The sequence below is a fragment of the Hemicordylus capensis genome, chromosome 2, assembly GCF_027244095.1.
Source record: "Hemicordylus capensis ecotype Gifberg chromosome 2, rHemCap1.1.pri, whole genome shotgun sequence".
Lineage (NCBI taxonomy): Eukaryota > Metazoa > Chordata > Lepidosauria > Squamata > Cordylidae > Hemicordylus > Hemicordylus capensis.
Window position 1 is genome coordinate 315,493,663 of NC_069658.1, and position 22,321 is coordinate 315,515,983.

Consider the following 22,321-nt stretch of genomic DNA (forward strand, 5'->3'; position numbering starts at 1 on the left):
TTTTGAAGACATCTCGGACTGTGTTTGGACACCTGGTTACACTGGTTTCTCATTCTTTCATTGCATTTTGTAATTTCATTTGGTATTTTGTCATTGTATTTTGTTACATGCTATACATACGGTATGTGTTTGATTATTCTTACCTGTGTTGAGAGCTGGTCATTTATTATTTTAATTTTGTTTTTTTGTTCACGGGTCTTTCATTTTTTCCCCTCCTCCATTCCGTGGACCCCAGTTTTTTCCTCTCGAAAGAGGTATGACTACAGCTATGCAGACCCATTGAAACAGAAGTGAAGTGAATGAATGAACAGCTTTATTGTGATCATCAAGAGCAGGGGTGTAGCAAGGTTGGAGTGGGCACAGTGATTCAAGTCATTTAATGGTACTAGAGAAAGACATGCTGTTCTGGTAGCTTCAGGTCTTAACACTCACATCAATTCTGGAGAATGAATACAACTGAAGGAAGCCCGGGTGGGTGCACAGCTGGGAGAGTCAGTCATGTGACTTGCCTGGGGGGGGGGCAGCCAAGGCAGTGGGTGCCCAGACAACTGTCTCCCCTTGCCCTATTATAGTTACGCCCCTGATCAAGAGCAAGATATGCAGCACATTTCCCAATTGTTCTGTGTTAATAAATTGATTGAAGAAGACAAAGAAAGGTGTTAGCAAATCATAGGAGCATATCTTTGCCCCTGATAGACACAGGAGGTTCAAGATAGGCTAACAAACACTAGCTTACCTCACAAGCTCATATCCACATTTACATACCTACTCTTGTCTTTGTTTGGTGAGACACTTGTAGAGTGATTGCCTCGCCAGCAATAGACACTTCTATTGTGCACAGGAAGTCCTTGCCCTTCAGGGCAGGAGATGTCTCCTCCTGAGTGAGTCAATACTCACCTCAGGACACATTTCTGAACACAAATAGCCTAGGCAAGCTAAAATGGCTAAGCTATGAAGAGATCTGGATGCTGGATGCTGCTGCTGTAACTTTATCTGGACTCTACCAAGTCCCACAAGCAAGCTGTGGTTTCTGCTGCCCACTTCACTCTTTCTTCCCACTTCTACCCCACACTTCACCCCAGAAAGAGACACATTTGCCCGACCAAAGCACATTGAAATGCACCTAGGAAGGATCGGTAATACCTAACTCCTCGCCTCCCTCTAAGCTCACCCTTCGCTTCTCTTTCTGCTTTCCATCCCCTGCTCTTAAGGCACTTTTGCATTGCAAGCCTCTAAGCAGGCTCTGATTTGGAACTCAAGCCAAAGTGCTAGAAGCCTTTACTAAGATTCTCATTTAGAACTTTAGCTAAATTGTTTATATTGCTTTGCCTAACCAAACTCTCTTTTGCCTTCTGTATTCCCATTTTTACCTTTAATAAAGCTTTGAAATGGTAACTATGCTTCCTCATCTTCCCAAATCCACCAAACTTGCTTAAATTAATACTGAAGCCAAACTACTCCCCAAGACAAGCAAATTTTCCCCACTTTAAGCCAATAGCATAGTTGAGGTGTCTAGCCAGCACCTCATAGTAGTTCTGGAAATATACCCTCCCTCCTTCAGTAGTGTAGTTGCAAATTCAGAAATGCAGGCACTCTCCATGATAGCTCCCATGGCCATGCCCACTCTGACAGCCAGGGAAGCCAAGAAGTACCAGCGCTCTGTTTCTGCATGTTCTCACTTCACTACACCTTCCCTCCCAGGTGCGAAGCCAGACCACCAGTGGCCCATGTTCAGCCACGGCGGCGGCCCCACTTACCCTCGTGTCTGACATCAGATGCATCAGCTAGCCACATCTGGTGTCATTTGGCATCAGACATGAGGGGGGCGTGGTCTGGCTCCCGAACGGAGCTGCGCAGCTCAGTTCAGGAGTTACAGTCTGAACGGGACTGCGTTCGCAGCATGGCCAGGAGCAGCTCTTCCCTGCCTCAAAGGCAGGGGAAAGCCACTTCTGGCTGCGCTGCTAATGTAGCATTGGCCGTCCAACTGCCAAATAGGGCCCCGCGGCACCGTTTGGGAGCTAGGTTGTGGCTGGTACTGCATTCACAGTGTGGCCAGGAGTGGCTCTTCCCTGCCTTAAAGGCAGGGAAGAGCTGCTCCTGGCCAGGCCGTGAATGCAGGAGCTATTTAACTCCTGCATGGGGGGGGGTGCGCAGCTCCCGCCTGGGAGCTAAACCAGCACCCCCATGTCTGACGTCAGATGCTGGGGGCATGTCAGGGCTGCGAAGCATGGCCCTTGATTAGTGGCGGGCCAGGTTCTTTGAACCCGTTCGCCCAATGGCAGCTCCACCCCTGCTCCCTCCCTTCTTCTCTCTCTCCTCCCCTCCCTGCATCCTCTTTCTTTAATTTTCCCTCCTGCTTGGCAGAGAAGTTGCCCTAGAATAATTTAGGTGCTCTGCAATTAACACAGTTGTGGAGGAGGAGAGGGGGAGATTTATTTACCTGCTGCTCCTCGCTGCAGCCATAATAATCATTACACTACCACTGCTGAGTAACTGCAATTGTAATGGGTCTTGTAGCTGCCAGGTAGCAGCTGTGTAGAAGCAATGGTGGTGGCAACAGCAAAAGGCTGAGCAGCCAGCTCATGTGCATGCCACAGACAGAGGCAGGGTGGGGAAGGGAGAGGTGAGACTGCCATATAATTCTGCATGTCACATTGCTGCAGTATTTGCCCATTACCACGGTAAGAAGAGGAGGGTCCCCCCTAGTTGGGTGGCCACCCAGGTAGGATGACCCACTGGAGGCTATTTTTCTGAGGACCTCACAAACCTGAAATGGGCCCTGATTGAGATTTCAGAGACTTCTTGATTATATGTTAACCATAGTATAAGTTCAGAATCAAGAAAGACCCATGAAATAGTGTGGTATCTTCAGATCTCTCAAACATTTGTAAGCGACTAAACATACCCTCGATTTCAGGAAGTGATCCTGTTAGATTCTGCAAAAACTGCACATTTCAGGCTGAAAACAAGCAAAGAACATAAGCAAATGCCAAAAGGATAATTCTTCCTGATTGACTGATTGACTTTTGAAATTTTAATTGGGGAAAAACTTCTCCCCTCTTGAAATATTCATCTAGCAATACAGCATGAAATTACATTTTTGTTGACCTCAGTGGTACCTCTGACCAATTATTCAATTCCATTCTTTTTTTTGGTGATAAGCTCTCTATTAAAATTCTGTCAGAAATTATTACACCAGCTCTTGTGCCTTCATGTTTATGTGCTCTGAATAATGAAAGGGCCTTCTATGAGGAGAAACAATTGCAAAAAGTAAAACTAATGGATATCATCAGATATATTAAAACCACTGGCAGGAGGGCTGGATTTGTATATTGCCCAGTTTAGCAAGGTTTTAGTAGTTAGTCTAATTCAGGGCTGTACAACTTCGGCTCTCCAATGGTTGAGATGGTCCAGTTGTGACATCATCCCCACCCCCAGTGGCAAATAGTCAGGTATGATGGGGGTTGTTGATAGTTGATGTTGTGCAGCCCTGGTCTAATTGCTCCCCTACTTGGATGGAGCTTCTGATTTTGACTTTGTAATACTCTAACTAGCCACCAAAACTCCTTGCCAAATGTCTTTTGTCACCGAAATAATGAGAGAAATATATACATGCTGATCCAGAAAGAGAGGTCTAGGCAGAGAAGGTCCACTGGATATACCTTTTGATACAGCTGGGGATCCAGGTCCTCTTTGGGTAACCACAGTTGTGGCATGGGACTACAACTGGATTGAGGCCATACAGTGTGAGATTAAAATGTTGTTCGGTCTTCTTTTCTTCATATCGAAGAATGGGTAGGAAAAGAAACATGATCAGACCATTGGTCTATCTAGGTCGGTGTTGTTGACCTTGACGGGCAGCAGTTTTCCAGGCTTTCAGGCAGGAGTCTTTCCCAGCCCTACCTGGAGATGCCAGAGATTGAATCTGAGAACTTGCTCTACCACTGAGCTATGGTTTTTCCATGAACAGTCCCTTCCTGTTCTTACTTTTATCCACAAATCTTGTCCCTGTCGCCTACTGCTTTCCTCAAAGTCCTGTTTGTTTTATACAATTTCACAAAGAATTGCATTTCTCTTATTGTATGAAGTGCTGGGATGTGGTGTGGTAATTACTTTTGCCTCCTCCCATTCCACAATTTGCGTCTCTTAGATGTTTCAAGGAAAAACAATTATCCGTGGTTGAGCAAACAACACTCCGAAACCCTGGCTGTTCTTCTGCAAACATATTACTCATTTCAACACAATCAGTTAATATTTGTAATAAATTTCTAGTATGTTTTATAGACTACATCCCAAGAGGTAATGGAATCATAATTTCCAGGGTGCTATCCATTTGTCTTTTTACAAATAGAAAATGGGTTGTGTTATTTCTAACTGGAATAATGGCACCTCTTTGAATATCCATTATACAGTGCAATGATGAAAGCAGGATGTAACTGCTCAAAATAAGCATTTTTTTTGCTCACTCACTCAAATATTCAAATAATTAGACATGTAGCTAATTTCTGTAAAGATTAGGAGAAAGCTGGAAGCTCATTTCTTTCTTTCTTATCCTTTTTGGACTTTGGTGGACTAATTTATATAATAGACTGATTTTAAAATTATTTTTCTTGTACTATAATACTGTACAGTTATTTTAGTCAAAAAAACAGATTTATTAGGTATTTTATGGTATTATTGGTTCATTCATTCATTTGATTTCTATACCACCCTTCCAAAATGGCTCAGGGTGGTTTAGGCAGAGAAATAACAAATAAATAAGATGGAACCCTTTCCCCAAAGGGCTCACAATCTAAAAAGAAACACAAGATAGACACCAGCAACAGTCACATGAGAGGGCTAGTTACTCTTCCCCTGCTAAATAAAGAGAATCACCATGTTAAAAGGTGCCTCTTTGTCAAGTTAGCTAATTGTTTAGACCTTTAATGTTGTTTTTGGACATTTATATTAGGACTGTGTGGATTATATACTGATAAGAACATAAGAACATAAGAACAGCCCTGCTGGATCAGGCCCAAGGCCCATCTAGTCCAGCATCCTGTTTCGCACAGTGGCCCACCAGATGCCAGTGCAAGCCACAGGCAGGAGTTGCCCGATCCCCTAAGGGGAATATCTCACCATATTCCACTTAGGGGAGCTTATCAGACCCAGCTTAGCAAAGGGGACAATTCATGCTTGCTACCACCTAATGGCGCAGTGGGGAAGTAACTTGCTTAGAGAGCAAGAGGTTGCTGGTTCGAATCCTTGTTGGTATGTTTCCCAGACTATGGGAGACACCTATATCGGGCAGCAGTAATACAGGAAGATGCTGAAAGGCATCATCTCATACTGTGCGGGAGATGGCAATAGTAAACTCCTCCTCTATTCTACCAAAGAAAGCCACATGGCTCTGTGGTCACAACACTAACTTGAGGGCAGAATGTTATTTTACACACTCTCTCTCTCTCTCTCTCTCTCTCTCTCTCTCTCTCTCTCTCTCTCTCTCTCACACACACACACACACACACACACACCACTTGCTATAGTTTCTATGAACAGGTAAAATCAACACACACACACACTCTCTGCCAACTCAGGAAAGGTGAGAACTTCCAGGGAGGTAGCCATGCCTTTTGCTGCAAAATAAACTCTTGGTCCAAATTGCTTAGACAGTTTACAAGTCATGAACAGTGTAGCACAGTGGCCCACCAGATGCCGCTGGAAGCCACAGGCAGGAGTTGAGGGCATGCCCTCTTTCCTGCTGTTACTCCCCTGCAACTGGTACTCAGAGGCATCCTTTGAGGCTGGAGGTGGTCTGTAGCCCTCCAACTAGTAGCTGATGATAGACCTCTCCTCCATGAAGTTATCCAAACCCCTCTTAAAGCCATATGGGTTGTTGGCTGTCACCACATCTCATGGCAGAGAATTCCACAAGTTGATTATGCATTGTGTGATAAAGTACTTCCATTTGTTGGTCCTCAATTTCCTGGTAATCAATTTCATGGGATGACACCTGGTTCTAGTGTTATGTGAGAGGGAGAAGAAGTTCTCTCTATCCACTTTCTCCACACCATGCCTGATTTTATAGACCTCTCTCATGTCTTCCCCGCAGTCATCTTTTTTCTAATGTAAAATGTGGTTTTGTAGTCTTGCCTCATAAGAAAGGTGCTCTAGGTCCCTGATCATTTTGGTTGCCCTCTTCTGCACCTTTTCCAGTTCTACAATGTCCTTTCTTAGATGTGGTGATCAGAATTTTATGCAGTACTCCAGGTGTGGCCGCACCGTAGTTTTGTATAAGGGCATGATAATATTAGCTGTTTTATTTTCAATCCCCTTCCTATGATTCCTAGCATAGAATGGGCCTTTTTCACAGCTGCCACACATTGAGTTGACACTTTCAACGAGCTGTCCACCATGACCCCAAGATCCCTTTCCTGGACAGTCATTGACAGCTCAGAGCCCATCAGCATATACTTGAAGTTGGGGTTCTTCATCCCAATGTGCATCACTTTACATTTGCCAACACTTAACCGCATTTGCCACTTGGTCGCCCACTCACCCAGTTTTTAGAGATCCTTTTGGAGTTCCTCACAATCTGTTTTGGATTTCACTACTCAAAAGAGTTTGGTATCATCTGCAAATTTGGCCACCTCACTGCTTACCCCTACTTCTAAATCATTTATGAATAAATTAAAAAGCATCGGTCCCCATACAGATCCCTGGGGGATCCTACTTCTTACTTCCCTCCGTTGTGAAAACTCTCCATTTATACCTACCTTCTGTTTCCTGTCTTTCAACCAATTAGCAATCCACACATGTACTTGTCCCCTTATCTCAAGTTTTCTCAGGAAACTCTTCATTGCAAAAGAACTGAGCCCATTTGGAAGGGCGGTATAAAAAACAAACAAACAAATATTCACATTTTTACTTTATTTTTGCTGTTAAGGATTTTATTCCTTTTTATTTATTTACTTACATCTCTAGGCAGAGTACAAAATTTAAAACAATATAAAAATCACAAATTAAAATCCACAACCCACAACAAAAACAATAGCATAAAACCGTTATTAAAAGAAATTATTAAAATTAATTCTAATTAAAAGCCTATGAGAGTAGGTGAGTCTTGAGGGTCTTTCTGAAAACATACAGAGCAGGAGTTGCTCTTATTTCAGCAGGGAGTATATTCCAAAGCCCTAGGGCAGTCACAGAGAAAGCCCAGTACTGGGTCGCCACCAAACGAGCTGGCGGCAACTGTAACCAGTCCTCTCCAGAAGATCATAACAGGCAGCAGGATTCATGACAAAGATGGCGCTCTCTTAAAAACTCTGGGCCCAAGTCATTAAAGGTTTTATCGGTAATGACCAACATTTTGTATCTTACCCAGAAACTTATTGGCAGCCAGTGCAGTTCTTTTAAAATTGGTGTTATGTGGTCCCTTCATGTCCTGGAGACCAATCTGACTGCTGCATTCTGTACCAATTGTAGTTTCCAGACTATGTACAAAGGCAGCCCCACATAGAGTGCATTACAGTAGTCAAGCCTGGAAGTTACCAGTATATGCACCACTAATTTAAGGTCATTTACCTCCAGAAATGGATGTAGCTGATGTATCAGCCTAAGCTGATAAAAAGCATTCCTGGCCACTGCCTCAACCTGAGAAACCAGGTATAGTTTTCGGTCCAGGGGCACTCCCATACCTGATCTTTCAGGGGGAGTGTAATCCCATCCAGAACAGGCTGATCTAAACCATCTCTTGGGTCCCAGCCTCCCACAGTCAGTACCTCTGTCTTATTTGGATTAAACTTCAGTTTGCTATCCCTCATCCAGCCCATTGCCATCTCAAGGCAGGCATTTAGGGAAGATATGCCATTTCCTGATGAGGTTGACATGGAGAAATACATTAGCATACCCTGCACCAAACCTCCTGATGATCTCTCCCAGAAGTTTCATGTAACATAGGAGACAGTATGGCACCTTGTGGAACTCCACACTAGTTCTTGCTTTGCAGAACAACAGTCTCCAAGCAACACCATCTGGAATCTATCACAGAGGTAGGAATGGAACTAGTGTAAAACAGTGCTACCCAATCCCACCTTCCTCGGGAGGTCCAGAAGGATATACCATGGTTGATGGTATTGAAAACCACAGAGAGATCCAAAAGGATCAGCAGAGTCACACGCCCTCTGTCAATAGCCAATTGGAGATCATCCATCAGCTTTGTGTGGGAATTATTTCTTTAGGGGGCAGCTCCATGTCAGTTTTAATTTATGCAAATATTTGGATTCAAGAAATGATTGGACTGAGACAAGGTTATAGCTTCCAAATTAAAAGAAGAATTTATTGGAGGAGGACATAAAAGAGAGAAATATGTGGTTAAGGCAATTTTACTATCAAAAATACATTTATCTGTAATGAGGCATTTTAGCTTAAAGTCCTGATTGTGTACATTCCCAGGCAGGCAAGAGAAAGAGGCTTTTAGAGAAGGAGGGGGTTGGAACTAAGAAAGAGGAACAGAAATTGATTTTGGGTCCAAGGAGGCGCAAAGACTCATATCACTTGGTCTGGAGGGGAACTCTGGAGGGGACCACCGATGGACCACCGATGGACTCCTCAGGGCTGGCCAAAGCAGTTACAGGAAGGTTGGAGACGTTAGTCGATAGAGCTGATTCTAGGAGGGGGCTTCTGCCTTGTACCCAGGTTCCTGGGTTAGCAAGGAAGAGTGGCCAGATCTGGCTGGGCTGGGCAAGAGAGCCGACCTGGAAAATGGCACGAAATGCTGAATGCAGCCTGGCATGGCCTGTGAACAGTGAATCAAAGCTGATGGAATAGGCAATGGAATCCTTAGTGAAAGGCAAAAGGGAGCATGAAGATTGTAAGGAGCACAGCATGGAGTCCCAAGTAGAGCATACAAGGGAGCACACATTGGGTCATGTAACTCAGGATACTTATACCCAAAAACATGTCCTGGGGGTGAATTCCAACTGACCGTTGTTGTTGTTGTTGTTGTTGTTGTTGGACTGGTAAGGATCCAACTGTTGTTGATCTTTCTTCCTGCGTGTACAGTGTGGGAATTGCTGAGGAATGCCAAGGCTTTTGTCATGAAAACAGAATGTATAGTCAAGAGAAGGGGGATCTGCATAAACAGAAAGGTCCAGTAATCTAATCAGTATTTTTGATGGGTGCATCTTTTAGGCTTGTATCGATTACTCAACCTTCTTTGTGGGGGGAAAAATTTACATACACAGGCTTATCTATTTCTTCCTGTTGAGCCAATTAGCACATTGGCTTATTGCTATCTTTTTGTGGAAGGAGGGGAAAGACAAGAGGGTTCACCCTGAGTGCAGGATGGCCTTGAGAGAGACTTAACTCACTTTTAGTTAACTCCTGGGATCTACTTAGGGGGTTCCCACATAGTGAAGGTGTGCGTCTGCTCCCAATTCCAATTTGCTCAGTTGTAGCCAAATCTAGGGGCAACTAGCATATTGCCACTAAGTGACTTGTCCCCATGTGTACCAACGGAAGGCTCACAATTGCTGTGAGGCTCCTGAGCATATACAGAGTGAGATCTCCAAGCCTGACGACTCAAAAACGAACAAGGGGGCTCCTGTGAGCCAACAGAAAAGCTATGCTAGTAACAGCATCATCCAAAACTGCCTGGATTATAACCCAAGACAGCAACAAAAAGGAGAGTTATCAGCTTAAACATGTCACATCTAGAATCTAATGGTGACAATTCTCTCTTTAAGAAAAAAACACACAAAGTACTTCTAATCTACTAGATTGCTACATCCCAAATGTGCAATTGCACAAGGAGCCATTGTTAATATTAAGCACATCTTTTTAGAATGACTGCTGTTTTACATTGGATGAAATAACGGGCAGGATCCAACTAAATTAGTCATAACTTACATAAGACCCATAAGTTTCAGTGAGATTCAATCATGAATAACTTAATCTGGATCCTGCCCATTGTTTTTAGAAACCAAAATGCTTGAAACAAAGAAGAATGCAAAGTCAGAGTTAACACAGTTAGTTATTGCTATGATGTATGTATTACACAATCATGAGTAGGAAAGATCTTCATTCTTTCTGCAAGCTTTTGCCTGGCTTTGGCCACCAAGGGGTTATCCTCTCTTAAGAACTGTATTTGCTTTTTGTGCATTGGTGTCAGGAAATGCCATTGAGTTAAGGACGCATAACTTTTAAAAATAAAGCATGCAGCACATTGCATTAAAAATCATCCACATGCAGCACAATCTTATGCACATTTACTCAGAAGTAAATCCCACTTTGATCAATGAGACTTACTTTCAGGTAATCCAGGTAACAGGATTGCACTCTGAAATCCATTAGTAAGGGGGAAATAAAAATGAATACAAGTGTAATCTTACCACGATTTTATAGTTGTGAAATTTGTTTGGCAGCATTTTCCTCTTTTATTTATGAAGATGAAGTATTTCTGGTAGCTCAAGGATCATTTCTGAAAGGAAGGAATGTGTGAGAAGAAGTACTGAGAAAAAATGTGTTTGATAGATTTCTTTAGTCCAAACATTTATAAACTTATTTGTGACAGACTGGCAAACATTTCAAGTCACTGTGTATTCGTTTACAGTTTGGGATGAGCCTGCAAGGAGAGAATAAAGGGAGCATCTGAGTAAGCCCAGTATCTATATTTGGAAATATTGTAGAACATATTGTATCCTGACACTCTGGGTTGGGGTGTGTGTGTGTGTGTGTGTGTGTGTGTGTGAGAGAGAGAGAGAGAGTAAGTATATGCTCAAGAAAAATAATCCAGCCACCCAGAAGATCTGATATAATGTGGAAGAACTTCAAAGTCGGCAGTGCCTTTCTGGAAGAATGGAATACTTCAAAACATGGCAAACAAAGAGCACTGCTGAGCAGAAAAGAAAGTGAATGGATGGTTTTTTTAAAAAATGTAAAAGTTCCATCTCATACATGAGATATTTCTAGGGTTTACCAAGCTGTCCACTTATATTTATGCTATGAGGGAAAAGACTTGTAGCTATTTTTTTTTTGTCAAGTGAACAATGCTAATCAATTGCAGGAACTCTAAAAAGAAACAAGATGTTAATAACATTTATATAGCAGATTTCAAATGTTCAAAGCACTTTACATATGCTGTCTAAGTAATCTTGAAAACAGCATATGGATTTGGAAGCCATACATTAGTTGTCCATGGGCTCATATCAAAATAAACATGCTGGGAAAGTATTTCATTGTTGTTCTATACCTTGCTTTCCTAAGCAGTCATCTCCTAGCCTTACATTCATCAATCATCCAAGCCCTATTCACCAACATAAACTCCTCCTCCTCATCCAAGCCCTATTCCCCAACCTAACTCCAAGAACTTCCTTTAAAAAAAAATGTTTGAGGTCGGTGGCCAAGATGGCATCGGGTGATCAGCTCCCTTGAAGAGCTCCTGGGATTTTAAGTATAAGCTGGAGATGACTGCATCAAGGTGGACTTGAGTATGAACTTTCTGTGATTCAACTACAACCAAATCGCTAAGTGAACAGAGGCAGGAGGACTGCCAACTAACTGATAATGGGGCACAAGAAAAGATGGAAAATTACCCTCCAGTGTGAGAAGGAGCGTTTTACAAACAATGCATCAAAGCTATGGAGAACTGATGACCTCTTAAACCTGAGAGACTCTGTGAGTACTCCTGATTCCTTGGCAGCAAAGAATTGTTATGCTTTATTAGATAAAGAATCCACTGTTGATTCAGCTGGAGGTGGGCAGGGTTATAAGGAGACAGAGCAGTTATACACAAGCAACAGCAGAAGAGTCAAATTCTCTGTTATAAACTGAATGCCTGGCTAAATAGGTATATAAGAACACACTTATCACAGAACAAACCATAATTCCATTTTTTGGAAAAACTGAGAATGTGTGGAAGAAGATAGCTTATCTCAGAGATGATTTTTCTAAGTGTATGCAGAGGCTGCCGGCCTCAGGGGTCCAGCAAGCCCCAGGTCTTAACTGTCAGTCTGATTTGGAAGCAGTTCCCTCTGAGCACTCACTTAAATCAGAGAAGCTAAATGATCTTAAGGCTCCGAGAAGCCATGGAGAGGGGATGAATGCTACATGAATACTTCAGACTAGATAGATTGCCCTTCATATTGCAATGAAAAACATACACATAAATAAATGGGGATCCAGGAGGAATGTCTTACTTTCCCTGTCCCAAATCCTGAGATGTGATCAAACCCAACTGGCTCTTGCTGGGGTTCACTGGATGCCAATACCCCCCTATATGATTCCTCTTATGCCAGTATGGTGTAGTGGTTAGAGTGCTGGACTAGGACTCAAATCCCCATTCAGCCATGATACTTGCTGGGTGACACTGGGCCAATCACTTCTCTCTCAGCCTAACCTACCTCACAGGGTTGTTGTGAGGAGAAACTTAAGTATGTCATACAGCACTTTGGGCTCCTTGGAAGAAGAGTGGGATATAAAATGTAAAAAATAAAAATAATTAAATAAAGTATGCTGCAAAGAATGAAATGTTACTTAAGCACATTGAATATTTTCTTGAGCTACGTATACCACGATACCTCAATAAAACTGCTATTAAAGAGAAACGCCATGTTTGAGGCCAAGTCTATAACCCACCAGGATTCATTCTGGGCCCATACTTTTCCAGACAGTGGCAGCTGAGAGAACGTTCAGCATAAAGAATGGATAAGAATGGGGAAAATGAAGAGGCAAAGATTGAGTAGTTACTCAATCAGTAATGCTGAGTGGAGTCTCAGCATTACAGTACTTAGTACTCAAGCATACCCATTTTGCAAGTGTTACATAGTATCTAGCAGGAGTCAAAGTACTATGTTGAGACAATGAGTCCACTTACCCTGCAAAAGGGAAAGGAGAACATTTCCACTTCACATAAATTATGCAAATAGATATGACTCTTCTCGCCTTCCTAATGTATTCCTTATGAGTAATACTTTGCCCAAATTATTAAGAAGAATGTAGAAAATTCTTGAGCTATTGACCTTGCTGTTCTGCCTTGTCAAGCTCAGCTGCTGGCTACACTGCTAAGTGTCTTTGAATAACTTGCAAGCTCTCATCCTGCTGGGGAACATATGTCTGACTGAGCTTCAAAATGATAGCTAAAAAGCACTACAGGAAGAGGAGGAAGTGTATAGCACAAGTGGCACCTGCTTCCAGCAAAGACAGCAGAACTTTTGCTATCAGCTGGAATCAATAGCACAAAAACAGAATAGAATAGCATTTATAAAAACACCTGTCAGCCAGGCACAGATAATAGAAAAGGACAAGTTACCCTTTTACTCTAACATCTTTTTTGTCTTTGGGATGAGCAAGTCTGTTTAACCACTTTTAGCCCTACCAGGAGGATAGCACAAGAGTATTTGTACTTCATGTGCCTGCTCAAAAGTTCTGGGCCAATTAACCAAGTTCAGTCCTCAATCCCACACCACTCGCAAGGACTGGTGGTGGCAGTACAAAAATCAATTTGGAAGTGGATTCAGATTTCCTTCAAATTCAAGTTGATTTATCATTATTCTTTTTATATCTCCTTCTTCCTCCAAGAGTGGCTTCCACATAGTTCCCAGTGAAAAGGCAATGTTCCTTTGTCTTCAACACTTGGAACTTTTATCATATGTCTCCACATATGCCTTCAGTTTCATTTTAGAATAAAACATTTGCTGCTGAACATGAGAGATGTGAGTTTTGGGCAGTACATAAATATGCTAAATAAATAAATAAAGTTAAATAAAACTGTTCAGAAAGGGGCGCAGGAAGAAAGCGAAAGTCCACCAAACCATTGGTGTATTGGAGGATACTTGGTCAAAATATTTGGAAGCAGGAGTGGTTGCCAAGAATGGGATAATATATTTTAAAAATGTTAAAGACAGCAATATGCACTGATAACGCTAGACACCAAAGCACAGCTACAGTTTTCTTTTGAATCACATGCCTACAGGAACAAAGACTCTAGTCTAAGTCTTTGGACAAAGTTCTAATTGTGGATGAGTGTTCATTTAAGCTACATGTATCCTGAATTGAATAGTAACTGGAAATTTCAACTGGTAGAGAATGCTGCTGCTCAGTTACTATCAGGTAGGGATGTGCGAATCGATTTGAATTTAAATAGATTCAACTGAAATCTGGCCAATTTGAATGATTCAAATTTGAATAGAATCACCCCTAAAAGGGGATAATTCAATTTGAAGCGAATTGGTCAGATTCAAATTTGAATCTATTCAAATTGATTCAACAACAGTTTAGGAACATTTTGGCACCTTTAAAAAACATTCTGGCACCCTGATTGGTCAAAAAGGACACCAAAATAGGTCAAAATTCAAATTGAATCACCCTGTTTGGGTCCAATTTGATTCAAAATTTCAAAATTTGATTCAAATTTGAATCAAATCAGCCAGTTTCAATTTGAATTTGAACTGAAATTCAATTTGTGCATATCCCTACTATTGGGGAGGTTTCTAAGAGAACACATCACACTGGTTTTGTTTACTTCCTTGGTTCCCAGTTTGTTTCTGGGTATAATACAAGGTGCTTGTTGTGCTAAAGTCCTAAGCAGCTTGAGCCTGGGATATATTAAGGACCCACTACTCCCATGTGAGTCTGTCCACACATTATGATAAGAACATAAGAACAGCCCTGCATCCTGTTTTACACAGTGGTCCACCAATGTAGAGCCCACAGGCAAGAGGTGAAGGCATACTCTTTGTCCTGCTGCTCCCCTGCAACTGGTATTGAGAGGCATTGTGCCTCTGAGGTGGAAATGGCCCACAGCCACCAGACTAGTAGCCATTGATAGACCTGTCCTCCATGAATTTGTCTAAACCCATTTTAAAGTCATCCAAGCTGGTGGCCATCACCACATTCCATGGCAAGGAATTCCATAGATTAATTATGTGCTATGTGGGGAAAGTATGTATGTATGTATGTATGTATGTATGTAACATATTTTTATGCTGCCCAAAACTTACGTCTCTGGGTGGTTTACAACAAGATAAAAACAAAAGTAAAACATTAATTTAAAACGCATTGGGCGGGGGCCAAATCATCTTTAATCGATTATGTTGCCGTTTTCTCCAGCATGTTGTCCAGGGTTTTGAACTTCCAGATTATCCCCAGACTAGGAAGTGATCATCACCCTGTGCTCTTGAAGCTTCGGTTGGGCACTGGTTTAAGAGGTGCTGCTGCTGGATTGGTGGAAGGAGACTCTGGGAATAGTAGTCATCAAAGACTGAGAAGATAGTCTGAGGAACTCCCTCAGAGTTGGAAACCCTGGTGGCAAAGTCCACGATGGGAAATGGTGTGGGTCCCTCATTTTTGGAGCTTTCAACCAAACAGCTCTTCCCTGCCCGCTCAATGACTTGTTATGCGAGTGGTGAACAGTCGACCTGGAAAATTCTCGGCTGGAATATTGCCGGGTGGAACGGGAAGAGAAATGACGTAGAGTTTATTACTTTTATCCAACAGTGGGATATTCTAGTGTTTCAGGAGACATGGACGAAAGATGAGATCAATATCAGTGGCTATATCATCTACTCACTGAAAGCCCACTCGGATACCAATAGGGGAAGGCTGAAGCCTGGCATATCATGTTGTATATCGCTAGCCTTAAATGTAGAATCTATCCGATTAGCTGACCTGCCCCCCTATGCTATGGCAATTTTGATCAAGGCTAGGAGTGGAGACTTGTTATTGATCAATGTTTATCTGCCTCCCAGTCAATCACTTAATTCCACTACTACAATTTGGGAACAGTTGGATATCTATATAACCGAAGCATTATTGAATTTTCCCCATGCTTCTGTAATTCTTATGGGGGATTTTAACTCCAGATGTGGTACCGATGATAAAACGTTGATGGCCTCACGTTTTTGGAAATGGGGAGATTGCATAGATGGTGCTTCTCTCATTAACCGTTATTCTAAAGACAAATGTATCAACTCATCAGGAGCTCAATTGCTCTATTTAACTAAGATACATGAGTTGACCATTCTAAACGGTACTATACCCTCAGATATTCCTGGGGAATATATGTTTCTTTCCTCCCGGGGAAATAATGTAGTGGACTATGTTATGGTTTCCAAATCGATCCTTCCCTATGTATCTTCCTTTGAAGTGGGTGAGCAAATTTTTTAGTGATCACTTACCCATTAACATCTATTTAGATCTTCCTCAAGAAAGGAGGGGTAATTTGTTCCCCTGTGCTTTTGAGGAAAGTTCTGTCAATCTTAGCTGCAAGATAAAATGGTCCAAGGAGGTAGAAAATGAGATCTCCAGGTTCTATGATTCTCCCGAAGGTAGAGATTTATTTGATTCCATTGTGCAAGCTCACCTGGGACCTCAAACAATTGTTGCATATGGAAAATTGGAAACTGCTTTTATGCAAAAATTCCTACATTGTAGTAAGCTACATTCTACACAGACCTATAGTAAAAGAGCAGCTAATAACTGGTTTGATCTGCGTTGCAGGGCTTTACGTAAACAACTGCTGAGTATCTATAGAGAATACAGATCGGGTACAGAACAAACAGTCCCATCAATCTACTATCAGATTAAAAAGGCATACCACAGTAGTCTTGCGAAAATGTCTGGAACAAGCTTATCATGGCCACTACTAATAAAGATAGCCACACTTTTTGGAGATTGGTTTCGACAACCAGCCGGGTTAATATCCCTTGTAAAATTCCGGCTAGATTGTGGGAATCTCACTTTTTTGCTGTCTATAATGATGCCCAGCCTAGCCAGATCTTTGTTCCCCCTCTGATTGGGGAGTTGCCCCGTTGGCCTCCTGTTATGCCCGCTGAAATAACGGATCTAATATGTCACCTTAAAAATGGAAAAGCTCCTGGTCCTGATCTTATTCTTCCTGAACTATTAAGATCTAATATAGAATGGTGGGCTTTAGTTCTAGCTAATTTATTTACATCGATCAATAGTTCAGGTGTTGTTCCAGAGCAATGGAAATCAGCAATAGTGGTTCCCATATTCAAAAACGGTTCCCATTCAGACCCATCCAATTATCGACCCATTAGTTTGCTGTCAGTGGTTGGCAAATTATATGCTCTGTACCTTTTGGATAAGCTTGAGGCATGGATCTCAGAAAATCAAATTCTCGGAATTGAACAAGCAGGTTTTAGAGCAGGCCGCTCTACTCTCGATCACTGTATGATCTTGCATCATCTAGCAAAGAAATACTCTAGCAGCCCCAAATGTAAATTTTTTGTTGCCTTTATTGACTTAAAATCCGCATTTGATTCTATCTCCAGACATTTATTATGGTCCAAACTTGAAAAAACAACAATAGATAAGAGATTGCTATTTTTGATGATGCAGCTTTATTCCAATTCCTCATTACGGGTTAGATATGCTATCAATGGGGCCCTAACTGATTCTATCCCATCTACTCGAGGGGTTAGACAGGGCTGCATCTTGGCCCCGACACTGTTCAATCTCTTTATCAATGATTTGGCTCCATTTCTGGAGAGTGTGGACTCCCATGCCCCAAAGCTGGCTAACAAACGAGTGCCCATTTTACTCTATGCCGATGACGCAGCCGTGCTATCCCAGTCCAGATTAGGTTTACAAAGACTGTTGTGTGCTTTTGCCGGCTACTGCAATGATGACAAACTAACAGTTAACTACAAAAAAAAAAAGGTCCTGGTTTTCTCTAAATCCAGGAAACTATATAAATGGGTAATAAATCAGAACCACATTGAGCAGGTTTACAACTATAAATATTTAGGCATATCATTTCAATATAATCTAAATGGGAAAACTCAAAGGCTGTCTTCAATTCACAAAGCCCGCAATACCCTCAGTGCCTTTTTGCGATTTTACTACTCTAAAGGGGGCCAGTTTGTTCCCATGGCACTCCAGGTATTTCGTGCTAAGATCGTGGCCCAACTACTTTTTGGAGTTTCACTATGGATCCAGGGTGTAACAGCTGAACTGGAGAGAGTACAGTCTATTTTTCTGAGAGCAATTTTTGCAGTGCCTAGATGTGTGCCTTATTCTGCTCTATGTTTGGAATCTGGGTCTTTCTCTATTGTCTGTAAAGCCTGGGAGCTTACTTTCGCTAGATGGAGTAAACTCTGTTCTGAGATTCAGGAATTTTCTTTTTTCCAACATCTATGGGTGGATTCTTATCCTAACCCCTGGCTAACATTTGTAAATAATAAAATTATTCAACTGGGCCTTTCTCCTTCAGAACTCCTCACTTGGGAATATAATAAGGTGAAGGAAATATTATTTCTCCGGTTGCACGATATTGAACGGCAGGAACTTAGGTCTTCAGCCAATAGGACTTGCTCCCCTTTACATTTTGGGATTTTGCCACCCTGGGGAGATAGAGGTGCTAGTTATTTGACAATGCTACATTTTTCCAAATTTCGGGCTGCATTTGCCCGGGCCTGGTTCAATATGTTGCCCTCTTCTCGTTTGGATCGGAGGTTTGCAAAAGATAATCCTGTTGCAGTTTTCTGCCCTTGTGGTGTTGGCCTTCTGGAAACTGTCACCTATGTGTTGTTGTACTGCTCGTTGTATCGGGACGCTAGAGAAGAGCTCATTTCCCCTTTGTTACTTAAATTTCCCGGAAGGTGTGATCTCTTTTATACTTATTACTGCCTCGCGGATTCGAGCCCTGGGACTACAGCAGTTGTGGCTAAATTTTTCTATATTGCCATTAGGTTGAGGTCCCTATTAAGTGCCTAACTGCGAGAGCTGTCTGTTGTTTTTAAATAATTGTTGTTTTTAAATAATTTATTATTATTGATTGTAATCTGTCATATTGTGTTTTAGCATTGCTTTATTGACGTATTGTGTATATTTGTTACTACCAGTTTTGCTGGCCAATGGCCATAATAAAACTGATGATGATGTCTGAGGAACTCTCTATACGAGTTGCCAATGTGCTTGAGATCAGCTGAGGCGTGTAGTTTATGGGAAGCAATTGTAACAGGATCTACTGGCACCCAGGGGCGTTCGATGTTAGATAATTTTTCTTTGATTTTAGCATTGTTGCACCCAGTTTTTGTCACCTCAGCATATCCAAACAAAAATCCAAATCATGCCAAGTCTTCTTCTCGTTCTTGGTTTGACTGGGATTGTTGTATTGCCGAAGATAATACACGTAGGGCCTTTTCAGTTTATAGAGCAGTACCTTCTTTGGAGAATAGACAAAAGGCGCTTTCGATGAAATCCACCTATACGAGGTTGCTTAGGGAGAAGAAGACACAAGCCGTTAACAAAAACTGGTGTAATTTAATTGAAGCTGCTAGATCTAACAATCAGTCCAAGTTTTGGAGGCTTGTCTCACCTGCTTTCTCAAAAACATCTATATTTCCAGCTTCTGTGATCCCTGCTCAGGCATGGGAAAAACATTTTCCAAAGCTTTATAGTAAGGCTGATCCTATGACATATAATGCTAAGCAGTTAAGTGGGGATACTCTTAGGTGGAACCCAGTCTCCTGTTCAGAGATTGAAAAACTTATTTAGAAATTTAGTAGTGGCAAAGCCCCTGGTACCGTGTTTCCCCGAAAATAAGACAGTGTCTTATATTAATTTTAGCCCCCCAAAATGCACTAGGGCAATTAGCGGTACATCAGAAATTACTGCTAGGTCTTACTTTCGGGGAAACAGGGTAGTGATAATATTTCTGTTGAGACTATCAGAGCGAATCTTGATTGGTGGGTCCCTGTTTTAGCTTTGTTATTTACCTATATAGATACCACTGCTAATATATCTAGTGATTGAGGCCTAGCTATAATAATTCCCCTTTATAAGAAAGGTAGGCGTGAGGACCCAGACAACCCAGACAGTTATCAGCAAAATTTATGCAAGCATCTTTTGACAAAACTTCTAGACTGGATTGATGCCAATAACATCTTAGCTATCGAGCAGGCAGGTTTCTGGGTGGGCCATTCTACTACGGAACATGTGTTTACCCTTCAATTTCTGGCAGAGGAGTACTCCAGGTGCCCAGGTTCAGCACTTTATTTAGCATTTATAGATCTTAAAGCTGCATTTGATTTGGTTTCTAGAGAGAGACTCTGGTCTAAACTGGAAGCTCTTGGTACAGATAAAAGATTACTCATGCTCATTGTTAGCCTGCATAAGCATACTTATTTGAAAGTTTGTTATGGCCCAACAGGACATTTAACATTGGAAATTCCAACTTTCAGAGAAGTACGCCAGGGCTGTATACTTGCTCCTATTTTATTTAACATCTATGTTAGTTCTGTGGTCACTTGTTTGTCCACCCTTTCTATTCATCTACCGAAGCTAGCCAATAGGCATATCTCCATTCTACTATATGCGGATGACATGGCTATTATGTCACAGACACCTGTAGGCCTTAAGCGTGCCCTAATAGCAGAGTGTTCTGCAATACCTTCAGGAGCTGGTGGTGGCAGACCCAGAGATGGTTCTGGTCCAGTTTTGGGCAATGCATCACCAAATCTGGCTGTACTTGGTAACTAGGCAACCACTGGCAATGGTTGCATGAACCAAAAACACTGTTCAGTTTGAATATGAATCAATTTGAACTGAACCATGTTGCTCCGAAATGGTTTGGTCAAACTGACTGGCTGGCTCAGTCTGTTTGATTGAATTAGTTCAGGCTGTTTGGGCAGCCATTACTTGTGAAGGGAAATCCAGTGAGGATGCTCTTCTCCTGGAGTAGATGATGGGGTGAGCTCCAGACCATGCTCACTACTGGGGAGGCATGGCCCCCTCAAATTGTTTCCATACATGCATGGATGCCACACGAATAGCCTCTGTGCATGTGTGGAGGCCAGAACTCTTTCTTTCTCTACACACACACACACACACACACACACACACACGGAGTATGTATATAAAATGTGCCATCCTCACTGGACCAAGAAAATGTGCATCAATAAGTATTTTACAAATTAAATACTACAAATGGGAAACAGAGTCTGTTGTGTCTCCGTTATCTTTGCTCTCATCTGTTCTTCCTCCCATTAAAAGGTGATTTTGCTCCCCCATTTATATTTTGTGTCTTTGTGCACATTCACAAATGCACTGGGTGAACTTTGTTAGTCTTTACAATAGAAAGGAAGAGAGGATAGACAAAAGAAACTACAAAATCAAGTTTCCACTGCCATTCAATTGGCTAGTTTGGTAATGCTCATCGACCTCAGTTACAAAGGAGGGTGAAATAAACCAACAATCAGGCTTTAGACTGAAGGATACTTAATATTTCTTTAAAGTATGAAATATTACCAACCCATTAAAAAATCTGATTAATTGTCAACGTCTGTTATGCATCATTAGCTAGGTAGCTGGAAGTTGCTTGCAATCTTTTAGTTTCTGATGCTGCATGCAGTTGTCATCCTTCCTCTTCTTCTTTCTCTGTGTCTCTACTTTCTTCTTTCATTCCCCCTTCTCTTTCTTTCTCTCTGTCTCTTAAGCTGCTCTTCCTACCACCGTATCCTGTCCGAGATATGGTTGTAGGCAAAGCTGGGGCTTTAGATGATGCAGGGGTCTGGTAGAAGTAAATGTTCTAGGTAGGATCTTGACCTAGTACCTCTCTGAGGGAGAACAAGAGTCAAGTAAGTGGTCAGAACCTTGGACAGCTCTGGACAGGAGAGGTTGTACTGGATACCATATCAAAGCAGGAACAATGTTACATCAGTAAATGTCAGGTTCTAATAACAGAATATGTAACCTGCTAGTGTGTGTGTGTGCACCAGATGAATAAATAAAATAGAATAGACTAAATAATTACATGAGAAAGAATCACTAAATCCATTAGAAAGATCCACACAAAATGTGTTCATGTGGTCAGATCATTTAAACATCACCTTAGCTGCTTGGGAACCATTCACAGAAAAGTGGGTCTTGCAAACAAGGGTAACCTCTGGAACATAGGAACATAAGAAGCTGCCATACACTGAATCAGACCATTGGTCTATCTAGCTCAGTATTGTCTTCACAGACTGGCAGCGGCTTCTCCAAGACTGCAGGCAGGAATCTCTCTCAGCCCTATCTTGGAGATGCCAGAGAGGGAACTTGGAACCTTTTGCTCTTCCCAGAGTGGCTCCATCCCCTAAAGGGAATATCTTACAGTGTTCACACATCAAGTCTCCCATTCATATGCAACCAGAGTGGACCTGCTTAGCTAAGGGCACAAGTCATGCTTGCTACCACAAGACCAGCTCTCATCTCTTAAGGAGATGAAGTATGCCAGAGTCAGTCCTTCTTATGATAAGACTCCATAAAAATGTGTAATCATTCTCAAACAAGAAAAAACCTTCATGCTTGAAAATGCATTACATAGATAATTGTGCAA

The 22,321-nt window shown here is 41.9% G+C and overlaps 1 long non-coding RNA gene across 1 annotated transcript in view; it reads right to left on the reverse strand.

Annotated features, from left to right (window-relative positions):
- Positions 1-22,321, reverse strand: part of LOC128341913 (uncharacterized) — a 101,255-nt gene that overhangs the window by 16,979 nt on the left and 61,955 nt on the right. Inside the window, exon 2 of the long non-coding RNA XR_008314663.1 lies at positions 10,371-10,459. This is a non-coding gene — a long non-coding RNA (uncharacterized LOC128341913). The remainder of the gene's footprint in view (positions 1-10,370; positions 10,460-22,321) is intronic.